The sequence below is a fragment of the Hemiscyllium ocellatum genome, chromosome 17 (assembly GCF_020745735.1).
Source record: "Hemiscyllium ocellatum isolate sHemOce1 chromosome 17, sHemOce1.pat.X.cur, whole genome shotgun sequence".
Classification (NCBI taxonomy): Eukaryota; Metazoa; Chordata; class Chondrichthyes; order Orectolobiformes; family Hemiscylliidae; genus Hemiscyllium; species Hemiscyllium ocellatum.
This window is the reverse complement of record NC_083417.1, coordinates 84,195,058-84,221,117: the sequence shown is the minus strand read 5'-3', so window position 1 is coordinate 84,221,117 and position 26,060 is coordinate 84,195,058. Positions and strand designations below refer to the sequence as shown.

Genomic DNA, 26,060 nt, shown 5'->3' with positions numbered 1-26,060 from the left:
TATTCAATTGGTTACACGGGTGGTTTCCCGCTGGTGATTATATATTAACAAAACCCAAAATGGCGTCATGATGAACGTGGGAAGGATGCTCAGCTGTGTGTGATAACATTTCTGGGTCGGAGAAATGGGGGGGGGGGGGGGGGGTGGGCGGGGGAGGAGGAGAACACTTCACAGCTCAAAGAATGAGAATTGAAAAGCAGTTAAATCAAACCAAAGGTTCAGACAGGGATGAAATATTTCCCTGGAGTTTGAATAACTGGAAAGAGATGGTGTCCGGGAATAGACAGGATTTTGTTTTACAGGGCGTTTGAAATTCTTAAAAAACTTATGTCCAGATAGTTTCATTTCTTTTTTTTTAGTTTTATTTATAGTGGAATAAATAGCTACAATATTTTAAAACCAAATTCACAAACCTTGTTAAAGACATATTTTTAAAAATCCATCAAACCATCCCTCACTGAAAACTGATGTGGAGGTGCAATCTCCTGCAGAATCCCTGCCCACTCCTTCCTACCCAGGCTCCATGACTATATACATACCTGGGAGATAGTAGCGGGAGGCCATTCAGCCTTTCACTCCTGCTCCACCATTCAATGGGAAACAGCTGACCATCCAGCTCAGTCTCCTGTTCCTGCTGTGTTCTAATCCCCTTCCATGACTCTACCTCGAAGAACTATATCTAAGCCCTCCTTTGGCTTCACTGCCTTTTGTTCCAGTGACGTTGCTGTGTTACTGTGTGGGTGTAGGCAGGGGTGATGTGATGGTGCTGCCTCCTGGAGGATGCACTCAGCATCCCTCATCATCCTGCAGTAACATCAACTGGGGTTCAGCAACTAGAGATAGAAACCATTTCCAGGATATGGGCATCACTGGCTCAGCCAGCATTTATTCCCCATCTCTAGTTACCCTTGAGAAGATGGGAGTGAGCTGCTGTCTTGAACCATTCACAGTCCATTTGGTGCAGATAGACCAACAATGCTGTGTGTGAGTGTTGCAGGATTTTGGCCGTGTGATTCTCTATCTTTGGTTCTTCAAATGCTGGTTAACATAATCACAATCTGCACATGATTTCGAGATTTCAGTCTGCAAATCTTCACCATCTAGCACCCTGTATAAAGGAATATGTACAGATTAGAAATTCAGAGCAGACAATTCTAGCTTCTCTGGAATATCTTTTTCCCCTTTCTTCCCCCGAAGCTGTAACCCTCCAGCCCACTTACTCTCTCCCACCATTCTGACTCTGTTACCCTCTAACGTACACCCTCCCCATTCTCATGGAGTTACTGATAAACAGATCCATGCCACCACTTCCCGTCCCTGGTTAGACTCTGCACCCTTTCTGGGTTCACTTCCTTTCCCTTCAGTTGCTGCAAGTCAATAATGTAACAGCAGAATGAAACAAAAGGAAACAGAAAGGGAGGTGGCAGATCCTGGACAGAAGAGGAACCTTCAGTCTGGGAGAATGGGTCAGATCCTTCTTTGTTTCCCATTTGTTGATTCCCAGCATTACAATGAATTAGGGATGGAGAGTGGTCCCACATGGGTGTGGTGACCCCCTAACAGATCAATACCAGAAGCAGATGCATCCCTTCCCCAGCCAATCACAGTGTGAAATACTTTCTGCAAAGTATACTTACCTAAAGCACATGCTCCAAAACCCGCCCACATTCTGTACATGTACAGTGCGGGGTTTCCCCACACACGTGTGGTCCCTGCCACAGGGATTGTGGGTGTTGTAGTCCCCAAGAAGCCACTGGAGCCCTGTCTCTGGAAAGTGTATGAAAAATGTGGACTGGAGGGTGTTGTGTATAGGATCCCCATTCAGACACACGGGACATATGGGCTGTCACTGGGTTTTACTGAGACACCTGCATCCACAACCTGATTTTCTGATGTAAGGAATATAGATTCAGCCAACTGGGGCGTGGGAAGTGAATAGGAGGAGCAGATTTTAAGCAGAGGTGGCTCAATGGTTAGCACTGCTGACTCACAGTGTCAGGGACCTGGATTTGATTTTAGCCTTAGGTGACTGTGTGGAGTTTACACGTTCTCCCCGTGTCTGAGCGGGTTTCCTCTGGGTGCTCCCGTTTCATCCCACAGTCCAAAGATGTGCAGGTTAGGAGGATTGGATATGCTAAATTGCCCACAGTGTCCATGCCTGTGCAGGTGAAGCCATTAACCATGGGAAATACAAGGAATGGGTGAGTCTGAATGGGATGCTCATTATAGGGTTGGTGTGGACTCCATGGACGAATACCCTGTTTCTGCACTGTAGGGATTCTATTCTAATTCCATGAAGAAGAATGTACCTATCTCAATGTGCTGTGATTCTGTGGAATTCCCTATTCAAAATGCAGTGGATGCCAGGACAATGAGCAGATTTAATGAAGAGATACAGATGTTGCATTTGCAATGAGATGAAGGGTGAGAGAGAGCAGGCAGGAAAACCCAGCTGAGACCGAGGTGAGCTCAATCATCACCGTATTAAATGGTGGGGCTGGTTCGAAGAGCTGCATTCCCTCTCCTGTACCCAGTGCTCATCTTCTTATGGTAATAACTGGAAAGCTGAATCCAAAACTTACCACCCTCCCCAAAGGAGTCATGATTTGGAGATGCTGGTGTTGGACTGGGGTGTACAAAGTTAAAAATCACACAACACCAGGCTGTAGTCCAACAGGTTTAATTGGAAGCACACTAGCTTTCGGAGCGACGCTCCTTCATCAGGTGATTGTGGAGGGCTCGATCATAACACAGAGTTTAGAGCAAAAATTTGCAGTGTGATGTAACTGAAATTATACATTGAAAAATTAATTGTCTGTTAAGCCTTTCATCTGTGAGAATACAGTGATAGTTTGACTTCTTTCATGTGTAAATCACAAAACCCTTCTTTTTAAAGTTGCATTCTCAGGTTAGCTGCTAACAATGGTTTATAGTGAGACAATATGTTGAAGGTGTTAGTTCCCTTTGTTCTCTGCCTATGACCTGATGTTTAGATTGATCCTCTCTCCACAGTCACCACGCTAACATGGACTTGGCTGTACCTCAGTAATTTTTCCAGACACACTGACATTTGAAATATTCACCCACGGACAGAATACACACCTTCCGTTCCACATGAAAAAGGCCAATGATATTCAGATCGGCACGGATCAAGTAACTATCAAAACTGAAAATGAAGTTCAATTTAAATTTCTCATCTGCAAATCTGCCCTTTCAGTTCTCTACAACAGAGAAAACAAGTCACCACCGTTAACACAGGATGGAAATTCATAAGACAATTATAGTATTAAATTGCAGTTTCTTTGTTCCCCCAAAGCTTTAAATCTCAGTCTCACAATTTCTCTCTTCTGTGAACTGAAATCCAAAATAATCTCCTCACTCCTTCCCTCCACACCTAGTTCTAACACTCTCCTCTCTTTGAATTCAGCTTCCTAGCTCCTGCCTACAGACTAAAAACCAAACAAAGGGGTGGCACGATGGCACGGCAGCCCCACAGCACTAGGGTCACAGGTTCGATTCCAGCAATCCAAAGATGCGCAGGTCAGGTGAATCGGCCAGGCTAAATTGCCCATAATATTAGATGCATTAATCAGAGGGAAATGGGTCTGGGTGGGTAACCCGAGGGTCGGTGTAGACTGTTTGGGCCGAAGGGCCTGTTTCCACACTGTAGGAAATCTAATCTAATCAAATCAATGAGTCTGACTCGGAGCCTCCTGGGTGTTGGTGAATCCTCCCCACACCTCCCAGGGCTTCCTTCTGGGACAGAACGGACTGACTTTTTCCCCCCCAATCTGGAACCTCTTATTTATTCCCCTACTCCGATCCTCTGATGAGAACCATCCTGCACACACTGGCCAAATCATATCTGGTTGAATAAAAATGAACTAAAATGAATGTTCCTCTCCGTAACATCCCTGAATCTTCACCCGAGTTCTGATAACTTTCTGCAAAATACTCCCCCACTGATACGCCGACCACTTGTCCCGATACCAGGGGAGGGGCCATTCCCCTGGGACCTGTTCCCAGAGGGAGGAAGGGAGTGAGCTGCCAATGAAAGATCAATCCCACACACCCACAGCCACTCTCCCTGGCACTGACCCACCTTGCACATACACCAACAATTGCCCAGCACTGCGCCCATGCACCGGTCTCCCCTCCTGCTAAGCATGCTCCAGATCACACAGGAGCCTGAGTGATTGACAGCAGCCACTGCCCAATAGGGTGGAGGGGGCGGGGCTGGAGGACTGGGACAATGGGATTGTAAACAATGAATGAATGTGGAGGACACTGGGGGATGGACAGGTCAGTGAGGGACATGAGCAGTGCAGCAGCAGGAGGGGATCCTGGACAAACTGAGCAATGGGAGAGTCTAACAGGAGAGAAACTACAGGAAGGTTTTGTTTAGAGGCTCAGGCAGGGACAGCTGGGAGACAGTATGGCCTGGTGGCTTGGGCAGGTTTTCCAATCAGCCACTTCAAAGATGCTGTCACTCAACTTTGAACCTGATCCTCCTGGTCCAGAGGTAAGGACACTACCACCATTTCTTGGTGGACTAGAGGAAAGAAGGGAAGATGTTCTCCGTCTCACTCACATGGAAACTCCATGAGCTCCTCCCACTTACTGTCTACGGTGGGGATGGAGGAGACAGAGCAGATGGGAGCAGGGTTAGGGATATAGGGACTGCCTTTGAAAAGGAACTCACTGTGTTGGTGATATTAATAAGACTCGATACACAGTCACTAACACAAAGCTGGTGTACGTGAACTTTATCCAGAATATGAACACCCATAACTGAGTGGCGCAGACTCCAATATACAGAGTTAAGTCCTGTATACTATTAACAGCTGTGTGTGAGAGAAATCACGTCTCATGAACTTAAGTCAGGGCAAAGCGGTGGAAATCATCTACATGGTCTTCAGTAAGGCGTTCAAGAAGGTTCCCCATGGGAGATTAGTTAGCAAGGTTAGATCTCACGGAATACAGAGAGAGAACGAGCCGTTTGGATACAAAACTGGCTCAGAGGTAGAAGACAGAGGGTGGTGCCAGAAGGTTACTTTTCAGATTGGAGACCTGCGACCAGTGGGGTGTCACAAAGGATCGGTGCTGGATCCACTAATTTTCATAATTTATATAAATGATTTGGAAGTGAATATAGAAAGTATTGTTAGTAAGATGACATCAAAATTGGCGATGTAGTGGACAGTGAATAAGATTATCTCAGATTACAACGGGATCTTGGTCAGATGGTTGAGGATTGGCAAATGGAGTTTAATTCAGATAAATGTGAGGTGCTACATTTTGGAAAAGCAAATATTAGCAGGATGTATACACTTAATGGTAAGGTCCTCGGGAGCGCTGCTGAACAAAGAGACCTTGGAGTGCAGGTTCACAGCTCATTGAAAGCAGAATCGTAGGTAGATAGGATAGTGAAGAAGGTGTTTAATATGCTTTCCTTTATTGGTCAGAGCACTGAGTATAGGAGTTGGGAGGTCATGTTGCGGCTATACAGACATTGGTTAGGTCATGCTTGGAATATTGCGTGCAATTCGGGTCTCCTTCCTCTCAAAACAATATTGTGAAACATGAAAGGGGTCAGAAAAGTATTACAAGCATGTTGCCAGGGTTGGAGGATTTGAGCTATAGGGAGAGGATGAATACACCGTTTTCCCTGGAGCGTCAGAGGCTGATGGGTGACCTTATAGAGGTTTATAAAATGAGTAGGGGCATGGATAAGGTAAATACACAAGGTCTTTTCCCTGCGGTGGGGAGGAGGTACGATGGGGGTGGGAGACAGAGGGGGGAGACCGAGAGGGGAGGGTGACGGTTAGTTTGTAGATCTACAACACAATTCTGTTCCTGTTTTCTCCCCATCTCCTTCAATCCCTCTGAAGGGCTCAGAGTAAGTGCACAGACCCTGGAAAATAGAGCTTTAGGGTGACCAAGTGCTGAAGGTTGCATTTGGGACGTTGACCTTTATTAGTCTGTGCACATTATCAATAAATGGACCTGGGTTCAATTCCACTGTCCTGGATTCATGTCTGTGGCCACAGACGCACCTGTCTCTGACCCTGACTACTGGATCCCCTGTCACTATAGCTCTGCCATTCTCCTTCCTCCCGTTCTGTGCAGCAGAGCTCTCTGTGGGGTCATGAACCTGGCTGTTGCCGATTTCCCCTGAGAGGCAACCCCACCTGTTCCCTCCCTTATAGAATCCCAAGCGGTGCACAATATCTGTATGAGAAGCGGAATGATCATGGGGAGTCCTGCACTCCCTTCCTGAGCCTTTTGCTTGATCTGATGGTCACCCATTGCCTTTCTGCCTGTGTAACCCTCACCTGCAGTGTGACTATCTCACTAAACGTGCCGTCCATAACATTCTCAGTATTGCTCCACAGTGAGTCCACTCTCAGCTCCAGGTCTGAAAAGCAGTTTCCCAGTAGCTGCAGATGGACACCCTTCCTGCACACACAGCCGTCAGGGACACTGGAAGTGTCCCTTATTTCCCACATTGTACAAGAGGAGCGCCCCACGGGTCTGAGGGCTCCTGTAACAATGTGTCTCTAGTTTCAGCTAGTTACTCCCATTAGGAGAATTTAAATGAGCAAAAACCTTCCTTCTCTTCCAACATTTCCATTATCATCAAAAGCCCCGATCTTTACTTAAGCTGACATTTTACACTTTAAAAACTGTTTTAAAAGAAAACACTCAGCAGGTATCGCTTACAAGTTGGCTGTTCCCTTTGGGAACATGTGAATTGCTGAATGGCCTGGACTAAAACTGAAGCTGTGGTTCACCTTCTCCCTGTCTCCCCTCGCTCTATTTACACCCAACTCCAAAACACTCTCATTGAACCAAGCAGCCCTCACGGTGCAGCCCTGTCATTTTCATTGCCTGCTCACACCTACACTGCCCTCAGCCTCCTGTCCTGTTCCAATGCATCTCAATGGGAGCTGAAGAACTGCATCTCATCTTTCAATTCAGCCCTTTGTAACCCCAGAGTCAATACGGACCTCAGCAGTTTCTGAATGAACAGACAGTTGTCAAAACCTGGAACATTCCACCCGAAATGGTGCTGGAATTTGAGTCCATAAGGAATTTTAATCGGAAGCTTGCAGGGAATTGAAAATGAGGAGTTTACAGGTTAACATCAGAAAGTGGGTGATTGGGTCTAAATCTGACAGTTCCTATGTAGAGACGAGGTGTAATTTGGACAAATCTGTGTTCCCTCTCAGGGCCCAGAATTGAGCACAAACCCAAAGGGTGATCCCTTCGAACATCTTTCTGCTTTTTGCTTGAAAAAAAGAGATACTTTCCCACAGACAGAACAGACACACCTTTCTCCTTCCCCAGTTAAATGTCAATGGTATTCCGATCCTGATGACCCTGCTAACGATAGAAAGTTGATTTTGAGATCCCTGTCTCAATTATTCTCAAATAAAATCCTATAAAATGAATTCACAAAATAAAACTCACAGTCAGTGCAGGCTGAACAGTAAAGACAAATACTTCTCTTGGTATGTGTTTGATGTGTAAATGCTCCTCTTCAAATCACCCCGACCCCACCCAGGAAGAGGATATGCCCATGCGCCTCACTGTACCTTGTCCCCAATAAAGATGGTGGCCATAACCCAGAACCCATCACCGCCTGAGGCCCACAGCCGTTTTCCCATTTGCTGTAAACGTGGGACCAAGAGTTTCTAATTCAGGCCTAACTACCTGTACAGAGTGTAATTAAACCCTTCTAGTCTAAACTGATCCAACTCCCCTTTCCCGTTTCCTCCTTCTGCATACACTAAGGGTCATTCTAGGTCCAGTGACCCTCACTCAGAACTGACTGCAGCTGGGAAAATTAGAATCCCTACAGTGTGGAAACAGGCCATTCGGCCCAACAAGTCCACACTCACCCTCTGAAGAGTTTCTCAACCAAACCCATTCCCCGACCCTATTATTCTACATTTACCCTGACTAATGTACCTAACCTATACATCCCTGAACACTACGGGAAATTTAGCTTGGCCAATTCACCTTACTGCACATCTTTGGACTGCAGGAGATAGGGGGTAAAGAGTAAATAATAGGTGGGGACAGAGCCCAAAAGAAAAAATAACATTTGGAAAGAAAGGAGTAGATAACAATCTGCTGGGAGGGTGAATAGCTGTGAATGGAGGGGACAGGAACCTGTGTCTGGCAGCAGCTGAGTGGAGGTGCTGGAAATGGCAGTTGATGATCTACGTTCTGCTGCAAAACAGACCCCGATCTTCCAGCTGCCTGCTACTTTAACACACGAACCTGTTCCCTGGCCAACATCTCTGTCTCATGCTTACTGCAGTGTTCCAGTGAAGCTTGATGCAAGCTGGCAGAACATTCCAGAACATTCCAAAACACACCATATTTCAAGGACTGCAATTTCCCCTCCTACGTGGTCAACAATACCCTCCAGTGTATCTCCACCACTTCCCGCACCTCTGCCATTGAACCACACCTCTCCAACTGCAACAAGGATAGAACCCCCCAGTCCTCATTTCCACCCAGATACAACGCATCATCCTCCGCCATTTTCACCACCTACAATCAGATCCCACCGGAGATATATTTCCCTCTCCATTCCTTTCAGCATTCCACAGAGACCATTCCCTGTGAATCCTAGTCAGATCCATGCTCCCCAACAACCCACCTTCCACTCACAGCACCTTCACTTGTCAATACAAGAGGTGCAAAACCTGTGCCCACACCTCCCCCTCACCCCCAACGGACCATTCCCCATCCAGCAGAGATTTTCCTGCACATCCAAACACCTCACCTATTATGGCCTTTGCTTTCGATGTTGTCTCCTGGGACACCAACTTGCGGAATGTTTCAGGGAGCATTTCTGGGACACATGCACCAACCAACCAACCCCACCATCCTGTGGCTGACCACTTCAACTTCCCTACCCACTCCTCCAAGGACATGCAAGTCATGGGCCACCTCCACCACCAAATCCCAGCTACCCGACGCCTGGAGGAAGAAATTGGGACCCTTTAACCACAGAATCAAGGTTTCCTCATCTCCCCTCCCCTGCCTTATCCCAGATCCAACCCTCCAACTCGACACCACGCCCTTAAACTGTCCCACCTGTCCACTTTCCTTTCCAATTATCCACTCCACCCTATCTCCATTACCCTCTAACTACATCTACCCATTGCCTTCCTAGCCCACTTCCCACCAACACCACACATCCCTCTTATTTATCTCTCAGCCCTCTTACTTCCCACCCCACTCCCAATCCCGGCATTCCTGATGAATGGAATATGCCCAAAACGTCGATTATCCTTCTCCTGGGATGCTGCCTGACCTGCTGTGCTTTTCCAGCGCCACATGTTAACGCAAGTTGGAAGAACAACACCTTATCTTCTACTTGGGGACCCTGCACCCCTCTAGCCCCAGTATCAAAATCAATAATTTAGGTCCTGAACTCTCCAATGTCCTAGCGCCATAGCCTCTTAACCCACACACCAGGCCTTGTTAGTACATAACCTACCATTACACATTAGCTATAGTTAGCCACTAACAGTCCCCATAAACGGCTATTCACCCTCCCCCAGCCAGATCATTATCCACTCCTTTGTCCAACTGCTCCCATCTCTTTGGACTCTATCACCACCTATCATTTACTCCTTAACCCCGATCTTCTGCATATATACCAACATTTTTTTTCAGTAGCATCAGTTCTGAGGAAGGGTCAGCAGATCCAAAATGTTAACTCCGATTTCTCTTCACAGATGCTGCCAGACCTGCTGAGCTTTTCCAGTATCTTTTGGCTGTTGAGTGAGATTTACAGCATCCGCAGTTCTTTTGGTTCTAATTTACCAGGAATTTCTAATTTAAGTCTAGCAGCCTAAAACTGTGCGTTTATAAACCCTCCCAGTCCACAATAACTCAATTTCTTCCCCAGACTTTGCAGTCTCTCCCACTCCCTTCACACTCATGAGGACCTCTCTCACAGTGACACTGCGCCTGCACAGCTCATGGCCATGTGTTGGCCTGCTGGACCCACCCCAATTCACTCCCATTGGCCGAAGGATCACGCCAATTCTCCTATTGGTCTGAAGCTGCTGTCAATCACCTGGGCCCCATTGTGACATGAGTGGGCTCCTCCCAAGAGCATCGGATGATGAGGGGTGACCTCATAGAGCTTTCTAAAATCATGAGGAGTATGGATGGGAAAAATAGACAAGGGCTTTTCCCTGGGGTGGGGGAGTCTAGAACGAGAGGGTGTAGGTTTAAGGTGAGAGGGGAAAGATTTAAAAGGGACCCAAGAGGCAACTTTTTTCACACTGAGATGGGTGCCTGTATGGAATCTTCTGTTTGGGGAAGTGGTGGAGGCTGGTACAGTTACACCATTCGGCATCTGGATGGGCATGTGAATAGGAAGGGTGTAGAGGGATATGTGCCAAATGTTGGGATATCTGGTCGGCATGGACCAGTTCAACCAAAGGGTCTAATTCCATGCTGTATGTCTCTTGGACTCTGCCCTGGGATGAGCTTCATCATTCACAGTGAATGGGGCAGTAACGCAGAGCACAGGGGTTTGGGGCTATTCAGCTGTACTGGCCCCTCTGGAGATGGTGCCAGTCTATCCCAACTCACCTCCCATTTGTCTGTAGACCTCCAAATCCTTCCTTAAAAAAGTTAAATTCCAAATTTGTTTTCTCAATAACTACTGAATCTGCGTCCAAACTGTTCCAGATGCTCAGAACTTAGTGAGTACAATAATCTTCACATTTTTAACCTGTTTTATTTGCCATTTACCTGAAAGTAGTTACTCAAAATTGTGACGTTAATAATTTCTCCGTCTGTCTCTCTGTAAATTAAATATCCTGGAAACAAATCTGCTCCTGGTCGAAATCCCTGCCTAACCTTCTCAGCTCCAAGGAGAATTAGTTGATCTTCTGCTAACTCTCCATAAAAGAGAAACCCATCTTAATTTTAGTAGTGCCATAAAGATGTACAGCAGAGAAACAGACCCTTCGATCCAACTTGTCCATGCTAACCAGATATCCTAAATTAATATCATCCCATATGCCAGCTCTTGGCCTGTATCCTTCTAAACTTTTGCTAATCACATACAACATCTCAAAGGCATAACTGGGTACTTGTACCAGCCTCCACACTTCCTCTGGCAGCTCCTTCCACACACGTACTATGTTCAGCTGGAAACATTGCCCCTTAGATCCCTTTTAAATCTTTTCCCTCACACCTGAAGCCTGTGCCCCCAAGCTTTGGACTCACATATCCTGGGAATAAGACTCTGGGATTTCATCCTATCCATGCTCCTCACAAATGTATCCGATGCTCCAGGGAAAACAGCTCCAGCCTATTCACCCTCTATCTATATAGCTCAAACCCTCAACCCTAGCAACATCTTTGCAGATCTTTTCCGAACCCTTTCAAATTTCATAATATCATTCCGATAGCGGGGAGACCAGGACTGAAAGCAGAATTCCAGAAGTGGCTGAATCAATGTGCTGTGCAGCCGCAGAATGACATCCCAACTCCACTACTCAATGTACTGACCAGTAAAGGCTAGTACACCAAACACCTTGTTCACTACCCTGCCTATGATTCCACTTTCAAGGAACTATGAACCTGCACTGAAAGATCTCTTTGTTCAGCAACACCCCCCAGGACCTTCCCATTAAATGTATAATTCCTGCCCTCATTTGCTTTTCCAAAATGGAGGATCTCACATTTATCTGAAATAAACTCGATCTGACAATCCTCAGCCCATTTGATTGAAGTCCCATTGTACTCTGAGGTAACCTTCTTTACTGTCCAGTGCACCTCCAATTTTGATGTCTACTGTAAGCCTACTAACTATACCTCATATATTCACACACAAATCATTGATATAAATGATGAAAATCAGTGGATCCAGCACTGATCCTTACACCATATTGCTCATCACAGGCCTCCAGTCCGAAAAGCACTACTCTCCGTCCCCAACCTTCCCGCCAATTTGTATCCAAACAGCTGGCTCTCTCTGCATCCCATGGTGTCTAACTTGCTAACCAGTCTGTTATGTGGAGCTTTTTGAATGTCTTTCTGAAGTCCAAGTTAGTGATTTATGTACAAAGCCATGCTGACTATCCCTAATCACTTCTTGCCTTTCCAATTACATATAAACCTGTCCTTCAGAATTCCTTCCAACACCTTGTCTGCCACTACCCTCAGGCTCACCGGTGTATTGTTCCCTGGCCTTTCCTCATCACCTTTCTCAAATAATGGCTCCTGTCTTGCAGCACCTCACCTCCGGCTATCGGTGATACAAATCTCTCAACGAGGGGCCCGGCGATCACTTCCCACAAAGATTTGGGATACACCTGATCAGGTCCCACAGATTTACTCAGCTTTATGTATAAGACATCCCGTACAACCTCCTCTGTAATATGGACAGTTGTCAAATCATCACTATTTTTTTCTCCAAACTCTCTAGCTTCCATATCCTCTTTCAGTAAAAGCTCACATGAAATCCTCGGATAGTATCTCTCCCACCTTCTGTGGTTCCACAGACAGCCTTGTTGATCTTTGAGGGTCCCTATTCTCTGCCTGGTTACTCTTTTGTCCTTAGTGTTTGGTAGAATCTCTTTAGATTGTCCTTAAACCTCTTTCCCCCCAAAGCTCTCTCACGTATCCTTTTTGCCTTCCTGTTTTCCCTCGAGTGTACTCCTACTGCCCCTATACTCCGAGGGATTCACTCAAACCCAGCTGTCTGTACCTGCCATATCCCTCCTTCATCTTTTTGACCAGTCCCTCAATTTCTCTAGACACACAGCATTCTCTACACCTACCAGACTTGGCTTTAACAGGAACATACTGTCCATGTTCTCTTGTTGTCTCATTTTCACAGGCCTATGGAGGCAATGGCAGATGAGGACATGGAAACAGTCATTCTCAGTAAAGAAGTAGTGTTGGAAAAGATAACAGCCCAAAAGAACATGGGTCTCCTGGCCGTGATGGAATGCATCCCAGGGGACTAAAAGAGATGGTGAAGGGTTTATTGTCCTTCCTTGCTAGAGGGATGGTTATGCTGCAGTTGTACAGGGTGCTGGTGAGGCCACACCTGGAGTACGGTGTACAGGTTTGATCTCCTTACTTCAACAAGGATGTACTGACACTGGAGGGGGTGCAGAGGAGGATCACTAGTTTGAGTCGGGAGTTGAGAGGATTGGTGTATGTGGAGAGACTGAATAGACTGGGACTATACTTGTTGGAATTTAGAAGAATGGGAGGCTGTATTGGAAAAAATAAAATTAAGAAGGGAATAGATAAGATAGAAGCAGGGAGGTTATTTCCATTGGGGGGGCGGGTCAGCCTAGACAGCACAGCGTCAAAATAAGGGGGTATCTGATTTAGGACAGAGTTGAGGAGGAACTTCTTCAGCCAAAGGGTTATGAATCTGTGGAATTCCCTGCTGAGTGTAGCAGTTGATGTTATCAACTTGAATGTCTTTAAGGCAAAATGTAGATTTGCAAACAGATCTGATCTATTATTTTCTGCAACTATTTTAAAACCAGTAGAATTGTCGTCAAAGAATCCCAAGTGTGGAAGCAGGCCATTCGGCCCATCACATTCACACTGACCCTCAGAGCCTCCTATCTTACCCCTGTAACGCTGCATTTCCCATGACCAATCCACCTAGCCTGCACATCCCTGAACATTTCCCATGGCCAATCCACCCACCTGCCCATCCCTGAACAATACGGCAATCCAGCCTGGATTCTCCACCCAACCTGCACACCTTTGGACTGTGGGAGGAAACCAGAACACCTGGATGAAACCCACACAGACAACCTCAATAAGGTGATCGTCCTGTTCTTATTTCCCAGTTCCACCCAAGTAATTTCAACGGGCGAACCCCCATGAATATCCTCCCTAAGCACAACAATAATGTTATCCCTACTCAAAAACACCATTCCACCTTCTCTCTTATCCCCCTTTCTACCCTTCCTCATATCTATTCCCTGGAACATTAAGCTACCTGGCCTGTCCAACCTAAGCCACGTTTCTGTCATACCCACTATATCCCAGTCCCATGTTCAAAACCATATCTTAAGCTCATCTGCTTTCCCTGTAAAACCTCTTGCATTGAAATAAATGCAGTGCAGTGCTATCAAAAGGACAGACTGATGGGCAGAGGGGGTGGGATGGCCCTGTTGGTGAGGAATGACGTTCAGTCCCTTGCGAAGGGGGAGATACAGAATCAGGAGATATAGAGTCAGATTGGAGGGTGGCTAATGTTGTCCCACTTTTCCAGAAAGGTGGGAGAGAGAAAACAAGGAATTATAGACCGGTTAGCCTGATGTCAGTGGTGAGAAAGACGCTGAGTCAATTACAAAAGATGAAATTATGGCTCATTTGGATAGCAGTAATAGGATTCGTCAGAGTCAGCATGGATTTACAAAGGGGAATATACTGACTTGGATTGAAAATTGGCTGGCTGACAGGAAGCAAAGAGGAGTGATAAACGCTTCCTTTCGGAATGGCAGGCAGTGACTAGTGGGGTACCACAAGGTTCGGTGCTGGGACCACAGCTGTTGATAATATACATTAATAATATAGATGAACATCTTAAACGTAATATTAGCAAATTTGCTGATGACACAAAGCTGGGTGGCAGGGTGAAATGTGAGGAGGATGTTATGAGAATACAGGTTCACTTGGACAGGCTAGGTGAGTGGGCGGATGCATAGCAGATGCAGTTGAATGTGGATAAATGTGTGGTTATCCACTTTGGAGGCAAGAACAGGAAGGCAGATTACTATCTAAAAGGAGTCAAGTTTGGTAAAGGGGAAGTACAACGAGATCTCGGTATTCATGTACATCAGTCAATGAAAGCAAGCATGCAGGTACAGCAGGTAGTGAAGAAAGCTCACTGCATGCTGGCCCTCATAACAAGAGGAATTGAATATAGGAGCAAAGAGGTCCTTCTGAAGTTGTACAGGGCCCTGGTAAGACCGCACCTGGAGTATTGTGTGCAGTTTTGGTCTCCACATTTGAGGAAGAGCATTGTGACTATTGAGGGAGTGTTGGGTAGGTTCACGAGGACAATTCCCGGAATTGGCGGAATGATCATATGTTGAAAGATTGGAGCGACTGAGTTTGTGTATACTTGAATTTAGAAGAATGAGAGGAGATCTGATTGAGACCTACAAGATTATTGAAGTGTTGAACACTCTGGAGGCAGGATGCATGTTCCCACGGATGGGTGAGTCCAGAACCAGAGGACACAGGTTAAAAATAAGGGAGAGGCCATTTAGAAGAGAGTTGAGGAGAAACGTCTTCACCCAGAGAGTAGTGGACACATGGAATGCACTGCCCCAGAAGGCAGTGGAGGCCAAGTCTCTGGATAATTTCAAGAAAGAGATGGATAGAACTGTTAAAAATAATGGAATCAAGTTTTATGGAGATAAGACAGGAACAGGATACTGATTGTGGACAATCAGCCATGATCATAATGAATGGTGGTGCTGGCTCAAAGGGCAGAATGGCCTATTCCTGCACCGATTGTCTATTGTACCTTGTCAGTCCTACCTCATTCTGTGCCTTGCCCGTGCCTGTCTAACTTCTCAACTGTACCAGCCTCAGGGTTACCTCCTTTCTCACTATCTCTTTAGGATTACCCCCACGCCCTCACTGGTTTAATGCCTCCCGAGTAGCACTAGCAAATCTCCCTGCTTGGATATTAGACACCTTCCAATTCAGGTGTAATCCATCCTTGTTATGCACGTCACCTCTCCCCCAGCAGAGATTCCAATGATCCAAAAATGGGAATCCTTCTCCCCTGTATCAGATCCTTGGCCACGCATTCATCTGCTCTACCTTGCTATTCCTGCTCTCGCTAGCATGTGGCACCGGGAGTAATCCAGATATTACGACCCACAAGATCCTGCTTATTTTCCTCCAGGCTAATTTGCTATATTCTCTCATCAGTACTTCATCCTTTTCTCTTATGTCACTGGTACCAATGCACAGCGACCTCCCACTGATCATTCTCCCCTTTCAGAATATTCTGCACCCTCGGAGCCATCCTTCACCCAGACAGTAGGGAGGCACCACCCCACTCTGAGGTCTCACTATCAGCTACAGAAACTGCAGTCTGTGCTGCAGACTAGAGAGCCCCCTATCACCATCGATCGCGTGGAACCTGTTATACCTCACATTATACTAGATTCATTACACTAGTAACTTGGCTGTCAGTGCGATATTCCCCTGAAAATGTGACCCCCGACGCTTTCCAAAACAGTATACTTGTTGGAGATGGAAATAACCACAGGAGACTCCTGCACTACTTGCCTTCCGCTCCTCCATTTCCTAGAGGAAACCCATCTACCTGACTGGATCGGCAGTTTTCCTACCTTTCTGAAACTGCCACCTATCACACCCCCATGCTCCTGTAAATTCTTCATTACCTTTAACCATTGCTCCATCTGATCCAGGAAATCCTACAGGATTTGCATCCTCACTTCCTGCAGACAATCAGATCATTGAAACCTTCCTTAATCTCCCACATCCAACAGGAAGAGCACATCACTGTACGAATGGCCATCTCTGCACCTTAACAGTCCACAGACCCAGAAAAAGGCACACAGTCTTACAGCTTTACAAAACATGACTCTAGAATAAATTAGTACCAATATTTTATATTAAAAAACTATATCAAATTATCATAAGATGTGTATTTAAAGAAATAACCTGTCGCCCTACTGAATGTTGTAGCTTTACTAAAATAAAACAGATTAAGATTTATCTTTGAAGGGACCGAAACCCACTGAGCTGTGAGTCACAGATGAACAGCACTAAACAGAACCTTCGGTCAAATTTGTCCATGCCGACCAGATATCCGAACCTAATCTTATCCCTCTTGCCAGCACCTGGGCCATATCCCTGTAAATCTTTCCTATTCATGTCAAGTATCCAAATGCCTTTAAAATACTGTAATTGTCAGCCTCCACTACTTCTTCTGGCAGCTTATTCCATTCAGGCACCACTCTGCATGAAAAAGTTGCTCCTTAGTTCCCTTTTATATCTTTCCCCTCTCACCCTCAACTTATGCTCTCTATTTCTGGACTCTCCTACTCAGGGAAAAGACCTTGTCTGGTTACCCTATCCATGCTACTAATGATTTTATAAACCTCTATGGAGGTCACCCCTCAGTCTCTGATGCTCCAGGGAAAGAAAGCCCCAGCCTTTTTGCTCTCTTCCTGCAGCTCAAACCCTGACAGTATCCTTGTAAATCTTTGTTGAACCTCTTCAAGTTTCACAACATCCTTCCGATTCACGGAGAACAGAATTGCACACAATATTCCAAAAGAGGCCTAACCAATGTCCTGTAATCACCTTCCAACTTCTGTACTGAATGCTCTGATCAATAAAAGAATGTATTCTAAACATTTTCTTCGGTATCCTATCTACCTGCAACTCTACTTTCAAGGAAATATGAACCTGCACTGCAAGATATCTTTGTTCATCAACACTATCTAGGAATTTGCCACTAAGTGTATCAGTCCTGTTAAGATTTGCTTTTTTAAAATGCAGCACGTCACATTTATCTGAATTAAACTCCATCTGCCACTTCTCACCCATCTGAACAACATCCTGTTGTAGTCTGAGGTAACCTTCTTCGCTGTCCACTATACCTCTAATTTTGGTGTCATCTGCAAACTTACTAACTATACCTCCTATGCTCATATCTAAATCATATATATAAACGACAAAAAGTAGTGGACCCAACACTGATCTTTACGGCACTCTACTGGTCACATGCCTCCAATCTGAAAAACAACCCGACTCAGGCGACTGACTGTGTGGAGTTTGCACGTTCTCCCCGTGTCAGCGTGGGTTTCCTCCGGGTGCTCCGGTTTCCTCCCACAGTCACAAAGATGTGCGGGTCAGGTGAATTGGCCATGCTAAATTGCCCGTAGTGTTAGGTAAGGGGTAAATGTAGGGGTATGGGTGGGTTCCGCTTCGGCGGGTCGGTGTGGACTTGTTGGGCCGAAGGGCCTGTTTCCACACTGTAAATCTAATCTAATCTAAAAAAAAACCCTCTACCACCACCCTGCCTTCTACATTTGAGCCAGTTCTGTATCCAAACGGTTCGTTCTCCCTGTATGCCATGAGATCTAACTTTGCTGAGCAGTCTTCCATGGGGAAGCTTGTCCAGTACCTTACTGAATTCCATAGATCATGTCCACCTCTCTGCCCTCATCAATCCTCTTTGATACATCTTCAATTAACTCAATCAAGTTTGAGAGACATGCACAAAGTCATGCTGACTATCACTAATCAATCCTTGCTTTTCAGTATACACATGCATCTTGTTCCTCAGGATTCCCCCCAACAACTTGCCCAGGCTCACCGGTCGTTAGTTCCCTGGCTTGTCCTTACCACCTTTCTTAAATAGTGGCACCATGTTAACCAACCTCTAGTCTTTCGGCATTTCGTCTGTGATAATCGATGATACAAAATATCTCAGCAAGAGGCCCAGCAGTCACATTCCCAACTTCCCACAGAGCTCTAGGGTACACCTGATCAGGTGCTGGGGATTAACCAAGCTTTACAGGTTACAAGACACCCAGCACGTCCTCCGCTGTAAGATGGACATATTCAACTTCTATTTTCCCACATTCTATATTGCCCATGTCCTTCTCCACAGTAAACACTGATGCAAAATATTTTGTTAGTATCTCTCCCATCTCCTGCGGCTCCACACGTAGGCTACCTTGCTGATCTTTGAAGAGCCCTATTCTCTCTCGAGTTACCCTTTTGTTCTTAATATATTTATAAACACCCTTGGGATTATTCATAACTCTATTTGCCAAAGCTATCTCATGTCCCCTTTTTGCCCTCCTGAGTTCCCTCTTAAGTATACTCCCACTGTCTTTAATGCTCAGGATTTTTTTGGTATTTTTGGATTGGAATAAATGCAAAATATTACATCTTGATAAAACAAACGAGAGCAGACTTACACTAATTAAAAACAGGGCATCGAGGAGTGATATGGAACAAAGAGGCCGAGGGGTTCGGGTCTTTCAAGTCTGTGTCACATGTAGACAGGGTGGTTAAGAAGGTGCTTAGCACACTTGTCACCATTGCTCAGACCTTGGAGTACAAGAGTTGGGATGTTATTTTGGATGTTGGGGAGGCCTTTTCTGGAATTCTGTGTCCAGTTCTGGCCATGCTGATATCGGGAGGACATTATGTATTTGGAGCGGATTCAAAAGCGATTTACCAGGATGTTGAGGGGAATGGATAGTCTGAATTATAAGCAGAGGCTGGATAGGCTGCGACGTCTTTCACTGGCGTGCAGGAGGCTGAGGAGTGACCTTATTAGACTCAAATCATGGAGGGGTGGTATCAGTAATGTGAACAGCAGGTGTCCTTTCCAGGAAGGAACCCGATTCAAGACTGGGTACACAGCTTTTAAGGTGACAGCAGAACAGCTTTAAAAAGAGATTCGGGGATTTTTAAAAAATATTTGTTCAGACAATGGTTTGTGTGTGGAATGAACTATCAGAGGAAGTGGTAGTTGTGAATCAAATTACAATTGGAGGGTGGCACGGTGGCTCAGTGATTAGCCCTGCTGCCAGGGCCCCAGGTTCGTTTCCAGCTTTGGACAACTGTCTCTGTGGGACTTGCCCATTCTCCCAGTGTCTGCATGGGTTTCTTCCAGGGGCTCCAGTTTCCTCCCTAATGAGAGAGCAGCCCTATGGTCTGGGGGGACAATGCTGCCTTTCCCTTTTACACAGTGATGCCACTGTGTCTCTGGGGTGGGGAGAGGGAATGCTGAAGGGGTGGATGGGACACCACTCAGGCACAGTGCTTTGTCCTGGAGGATGTTCACTTTCTTTAATATTGTTGGGGGCTGCACTGATGTAGGCAAGTGGAGAACGTTCCAACACAATCCTGATGTGTGTCTTATAGAGAGCCGTGGGCGGCATGCTGGCACAGTGGTTAGCACTGCTGCCTCACAGCGCCAGAGACCTGGGTTCAATTCCCGACTCAGGTGACTGACTGTGTGGAGTTTGCACGTTCACCCCGTGTCTGCGTGGGTTTCCTCCGGGAGTTCTGGTTTCCTCCCACAGTCCAAAGATGTGCGGGTCAGGTGAATTGGCCATGCCAAATTGCCCCTAGTGTTAGGTAAGGGGTAAATGTAGGGGTATGGGTGGGTTGCGCTTTGGCGGGTCGGTGTGGACTTGTTGGGCCGAAGGGCCTGTTTCCACACTAAGTAATCTAATCAAACAGACACTGGGGAATCAGGGGTTTGGGGAAACTGAGGTTGTTCTCCTTGTAGCAAAGGCAATTGAGGGGAGCTGTGACAGAGGGATTTACAGAAATTATACATTATAATAATAAACCTTACACCCATCAGCTCATTATACAAGGATTACAGGACACACATAAAAGGTTTGGGAAGATTCAAAGAGAACTTTTATGCAGCAAATGGGATTCAGATGGAATACAATACTCACACACAATGCGAATATCCAGGTCCTGACGAATTGACTAATTCAATCAGAGTTTGGTGTTACAATGACTGAGATTACCATCTGAATGTCCACCTGTAGTATCCTGTAATACACGTTTATAAACTCCATCACTGTCAGTTCAGGTTAGAAACTCACACCATCTCCTCCTCCTGGCCCAGGATGACTGGACACATTACCCCTTGTGGAGGTCAGCAGTCAGTTCAGGGGGAAACCTCTGTGGGTTTCTGTGAGTTTCCACCTTGGGATTTCATGCGACTGAACAGGGCAGATTTTTGACACATGGGACAGAATATTCCAGGAGTCAGTGAGATGCGGAGAGCAGGATTTGCTTCTTTTTTTTCCTTCCGTGCTGCCGCTGTGCCTCATCAATAAGACATGGGGGGGGGGGGGGGGGGGGGGGGTGAAAGGTTCATGCAGCTCGATGGGCAAGTTGTCTCCATTCTGACCAATGGGCAGCAAGTTCCTCCCATAGAGTATCTCTAAAAACAGAGCATCTCTGCATGCTTCACACTGCCCACTGTTCCCAGTAAATGTTTAGAAGAATGGGGGGGGGGGGGAAATTCCTAGAAAAGGCATAACTGTAAAGTGCTAAGAGGATTGTGAAGAGAGAGAGATACACAGGAGAAGGGGGCAACAAGTTGTCAGATGGAGTATAATTTGGGAAGATGTCAAGTCGGTCAGTTTGGAGGGGACAATAAGAGAACAGAGTGCTATTTACATGGTGGAATCTGTAGAAAGCTGCACCAGAAAGGGATCTGGGGTAATTGTGCAGGAAACACTGAAAGCCAGCAGATTCTGGGCCAGTCACGAAATCAAGGGTTCTGTTTTGGATTCACCAAGTTTAAGGTAACACAGACACGGGTAAGGGGTTTCAGTAGCAATGGAGCTGGGGTGAGGTGGAGACAAGCAACGTTTCAGAGATTGGAATTCCTGGTGTTTGTGATTGTGTAGATGTCTGATTAGAAGGTCACCTTGAAGTCAGATATGACAGCAATATTGTGAAGAGTCTAGTTCTACCTCAGACTGCACCCAGTGAGAGGGAGGGGCTCAGCAGTAAGGGAAAGGAATTTGTATTAGCAACTGAAGGTAATGGATTTAACCGTAACAATGTTTCATCGGAGGAAATTGCAGTTAATAAAGTAGTGGGAATGTGAGAAGCCGTTTGATAACTGAGTAACAATGGAGCAATGGAGAGGGATGATGGGGAGGGAGAGCTGGGCATCGTCAGTGTACATGTCAAACCTCACACTGTGCTTTTAGACAATGTCACCTCCTGGCAGTATGTAGGTGATAAACAGTAGGGACCAAGGATAGATCCTGGAGGGACACCAAATACAAGGAATTCATAAAGGAAAGGGAGACTGGGGATGGAGCAGGATTTACAAATGATGGTGAGGTTAAATGTTAGTTTTTTTTTGCAGAATGGATGAGAAGGACATAACCAGAAAAGACAGACAGACAGAACAAGGAACAATATCTGTGAATTGGCGAGGGGGGAGTGACGGGGAGGAAACAGAGTTGGAATGTCTGTGGTTTAGCGAGACTAGGAAAAGATCAAGATGAGCTCTGATAAGACTTGACAAGAGGAGAAAGATGTAAGTTTGGGACAAAAACCAGGAACACCATGTGAGGCAGTTTGTCTCAGTGGGCTAGTGGGATGGAGGGAAGCAGCAGAGGCAGCTGGTCGGATTGTGTCAGTCTTAGTGACAGAGAAACTCAGTGTGCTCGTTGATCTTGTTGTTGGAGAGAAGGATGAAGGAGACAGGATGATGGACAGTGTTTACAAAGAAACAAAACCAGGGTTAGTGATGTTTAAAATGAGTGAACAAACCTAATGTATTTAACTTTTATCCAGAATATTAAAATGTACAACTGAAGTCCCTGTTCGAATCCCAGCTCGGCAGTCGATGGAATCTGAATTCATGAAATAATAACGAATTAGGAATCTCCTGATTTCCAAGGAACTATTGTCAATGGCAGAAAATATCCTGCCAACCTGACAGTCGCCCAACAAGCTACTCACTGCATTAATCACTGCAAAGTCTCAACAAAGGAATGAAACTGGATGGACCACTTGGCATCTAACAAGGCACCAGAAAATACAACCACAGAATCAGCCCTCTCGGCTCTGCAACATCCTGCTCACTAACATCCGGGTTTTTTGTGCCAAAACGTGGCGAGCTGTCTCACAGACTAGTCAAGGAACAGCCTGACATAGTCATCCTCACAGAGTCATCCCTTACAGATAATGGCTAGACACCACCATCACCATCCCTAGATATCGAGAGTGTGATGATGGAAAAGCATAACAAGGTGAGGCAGCATCTGAGGCGAAGGAGAATCGATGTTTCGAGCCTAAGCCTTTCATCAGCCTGACCTGCTGTGCTTTTCCAGCACCATACTCTCCACTCTGATCTCCAGCATCTGCAGTCTTCACTTTCTCCTGAAATCTCTGGATATGTCCTGTCCCACCAGCAGGACAGACCAGGCAGAGGCGATGGCACAGTGATGTACACACCTTTTGCCCTGGGAGTACTCAGCATTAACTTTGGACACCAGGAAGTCTCATGGCTCCTGCTGATTACCACGTACTGTGCTCCCACGGCTGACGGATCAGTGCTACTCCATGTTGAATAACACTTGGAGGAAGCACTGAGGCAATAAAATGGTGACAAGCCTACTCTGGGTACAGGATTTCAATGTCCTCTACCAAGAGTAGCTCAGCTGCAGGATTACTGACTGACTGGTCGGGTCCTCAAGGACATAGCTGCTCAACTGGGTTTGCAGCAGGCGGTCACGGAACCAGCAAGATGGAAAAACATACTAGATCTTATCAGTATGAATCTATCAGCTGCAAATGTATCTGTCCATGACAAGAGCGACCATCCCACAGTCTTTTTGGAGACAAAGCCTCACCTTAAAGTTGAGAAAAACCTCCCTTGTGCTGAGTGGTACTATCACCATGCTAAATGGGACAGATGTAGGATCTCAAACTGGATATCTCTGAGGCACTGTGGGATAACAACAGCAACAGAACTGTACTCCAGCACAATCTGTAATCTCATGGGTTTGTACATCCCGCACTCACCCATCACAATGGACAGGAAAGGATGGCATGCCATGAGCAGCACCAGGCATACCTAAAAATGCAGTGCCAACCTGTTGAAGCTACCAAACGGGACCATCTGCATTTTAAACAGCATCAGCATCAAGCAACAGAGCTAAACGATCCCACAACCAATGGATCAGATCAGAATTCTGCCACACCCACTTGTGAATGGTAATGGACAATTAATCAACTTGTTGCAGGAAGCACAACAGATATCCCCACCCTTACTAACGGAGGGATCTCACACATCCATGCAGCATTTGCAGCAATTCTCAGCCAGTTGCAAAGTGGGATGATCCATCGCAGCCTTCAACAGTGGTTTCCAAAATCACACACGTGAGTTTTAAGTCAGTTTGACTTAGTTCGAATAATACCAAGAAATGGTTAAGTAGTGTAAAGGCTATGGGTCCTGCTAACATTCTGGCAATTATACTGACAACTTGTGCTCCAGAACTTGCCACCCACAAAGCCACGTACCCATCCAGCACTGGCATTGACTGACAATGTGGAACATTGCCCAGGGATGTTCAACACAAAAACACAGGTCAACTCCGACCCAGGCAATTTCCCTCGATCAGCAGTAAAGTGATGGAAGTATTCATCAACAGGGCTATCAAGCAGCAGCTGCTCAGCAACAGCCAACTGAGTGACAGTCATTTTAGGCTCCACCAGGGCCACTCAGCTCCCGATTGTGTTTCCACCTGATTCACAACCTGACAACCAGCTGAATCCCAGAGGTGAGGTAAGAGTGACAGCCCAGTCCCACTCCAACACCACTATTTCTAGCTGATTCCACCCTCATCTCAGCTCATATACTGAAACTCTCATCCATCTTGTGTTATCTCCAGACTTAAATTGTCCAAAAACACTCCTGGCCAGCCTCCCAAATTCAACCTCCCTGTAATCTCAAGAAAAATTGAAAGCTCTATCGCCCACGTGCTCACTTCTCCCCAAACATGTTCATCCGTCAAAAGGCTCCTATAAGCAACAACAATTTAAAATTCTCATTCTTGACTTGATTCCTGGCTGTTCTCATCCCTAGCTCCATGCACCACACATCCTTTGAGACCTCGTCAATCCATTTACTTCGAGACTCCCAATGATTTGTTAATTCATTACTTCAACTGTGTAGCTGATTCTGCAGTTGCTAAAGCAACATGGTCTGGAATTTGCAGACAAAACATCACAGGTCTGCGTTCCACCTTTAAGACATCCCTCAAAACCTGCTTTTTGGCAATGTTTTTGGTCACCTGACCTAATATCTTCATCTCTGGCTTTATATCTAAAATTCTCAATGATATTTTATATGAAATTATAAGCATGATAATAAAATTACAAACTGTTCTTGATTTGGACATTATCTTCAAATCATCACTGTTGCTGTAATGAATAATCTGTAATGTCTCTTACCCAACCACATTGTGGGAGCACCTTCACCACACAAACTGCAGCTGTACAAGAAAGTCAAGCATCACCCTCTCCACAGGCAACAGGGCTTTGGCATTAATCACTGGGATCTGTGGAAAGAGAAACACAGTTCAAGGGGGTGCAAAATGCATGACAGGGAATGAAAATGGATCAGAATTTGATCGTCAGAAACTGAAGGAAAATACACTTGCTATTGGAAAAAAGAATTCTTGACTCAAAAATATTCAAGATAAAAGTAATCTGATAATAGAGCAGCACATGGTCAGGGGCTGGGCCACGTGAAAAATTCATTTACAAATGGTCTATAAAAGTAATAATACAGTATTAAACAGACCAAACATACCCCCATGGTTGGAGACTGAGGAAGCTGGACATTGACAAAGTGGTCCTGAGGGAGCCCAGAGGTGAATCAGAGCAGGATTGGCTGCTGTCATCACAATGACTCTGTACCAGAGAGAGGCTGCACATGCGCCTGGCTGCACCTTGCCCCCTACAAAGATGGCGGCCCAGCACGTGTCCAGTGAATCGTTGTCCCGAATAAAGATGGCGGCGCTCACTCAGGCCTGCAGCCGCTGAGGCAATTCCCCATTTACTGCAAACACGGGACTGGGACGTTCAAATTTGTGTTTTCCGACATGCACAATTTGTAAAACCTCTCCGCTCATGGCAACACAGCTTCTCTCCCGTTTCCCTGTTTATTTCTTTCCTTACCGTATCCTTTCGCTCTATAACTTCCCGAGCATTATTACAGCGACTCTGCGTCGGGCGCGAGGGTGATCACATGGTTTACTTTAGCTCCGCCCTTCATTCACTGTGATTGGTTGGAGGACTAACCTCCAGCAAGGTCCTCCAGCTCCGCCCACCGTCCTTTCATTGGTCCGGTGCTGACATCAATCACCCGGGATCACTGTTGGCTGGAGCATGCGCAGTGTGTCCTGCTTGTGCTGAGATGTTGGGTCATGTGATGGGAGGTAACAACAATGACTGCAGATGCT

The 26,060-nt window shown here is 46.0% G+C and overlaps 1 long non-coding RNA gene across 2 annotated transcripts; it reads right to left on the bottom strand.

The window, feature by feature from the left end:
• Window positions 1-389: 389 nt before the first annotated feature.
• On the bottom strand, window positions 390-25,827 carry LOC132823836 (uncharacterized). 2 transcript variants are annotated; one of them, XR_009645598.1, is made up of 4 exons: window positions 25,777-25,827; window positions 25,048-25,154; window positions 20,511-20,610; window positions 390-1,108 (listed from the first exon to the last, which is right to left on the bottom strand). It is a non-coding gene; the product is annotated as an uncharacterized LOC132823836 (long non-coding RNA). The 2 variants fall into 2 exon arrangements; XR_009645599.1 differs by lacking the exon at window positions 25,777-25,827 and adding an exon at window positions 25,409-25,586.
• Window positions 25,828-26,060: the final 233 nt, after the last annotated feature.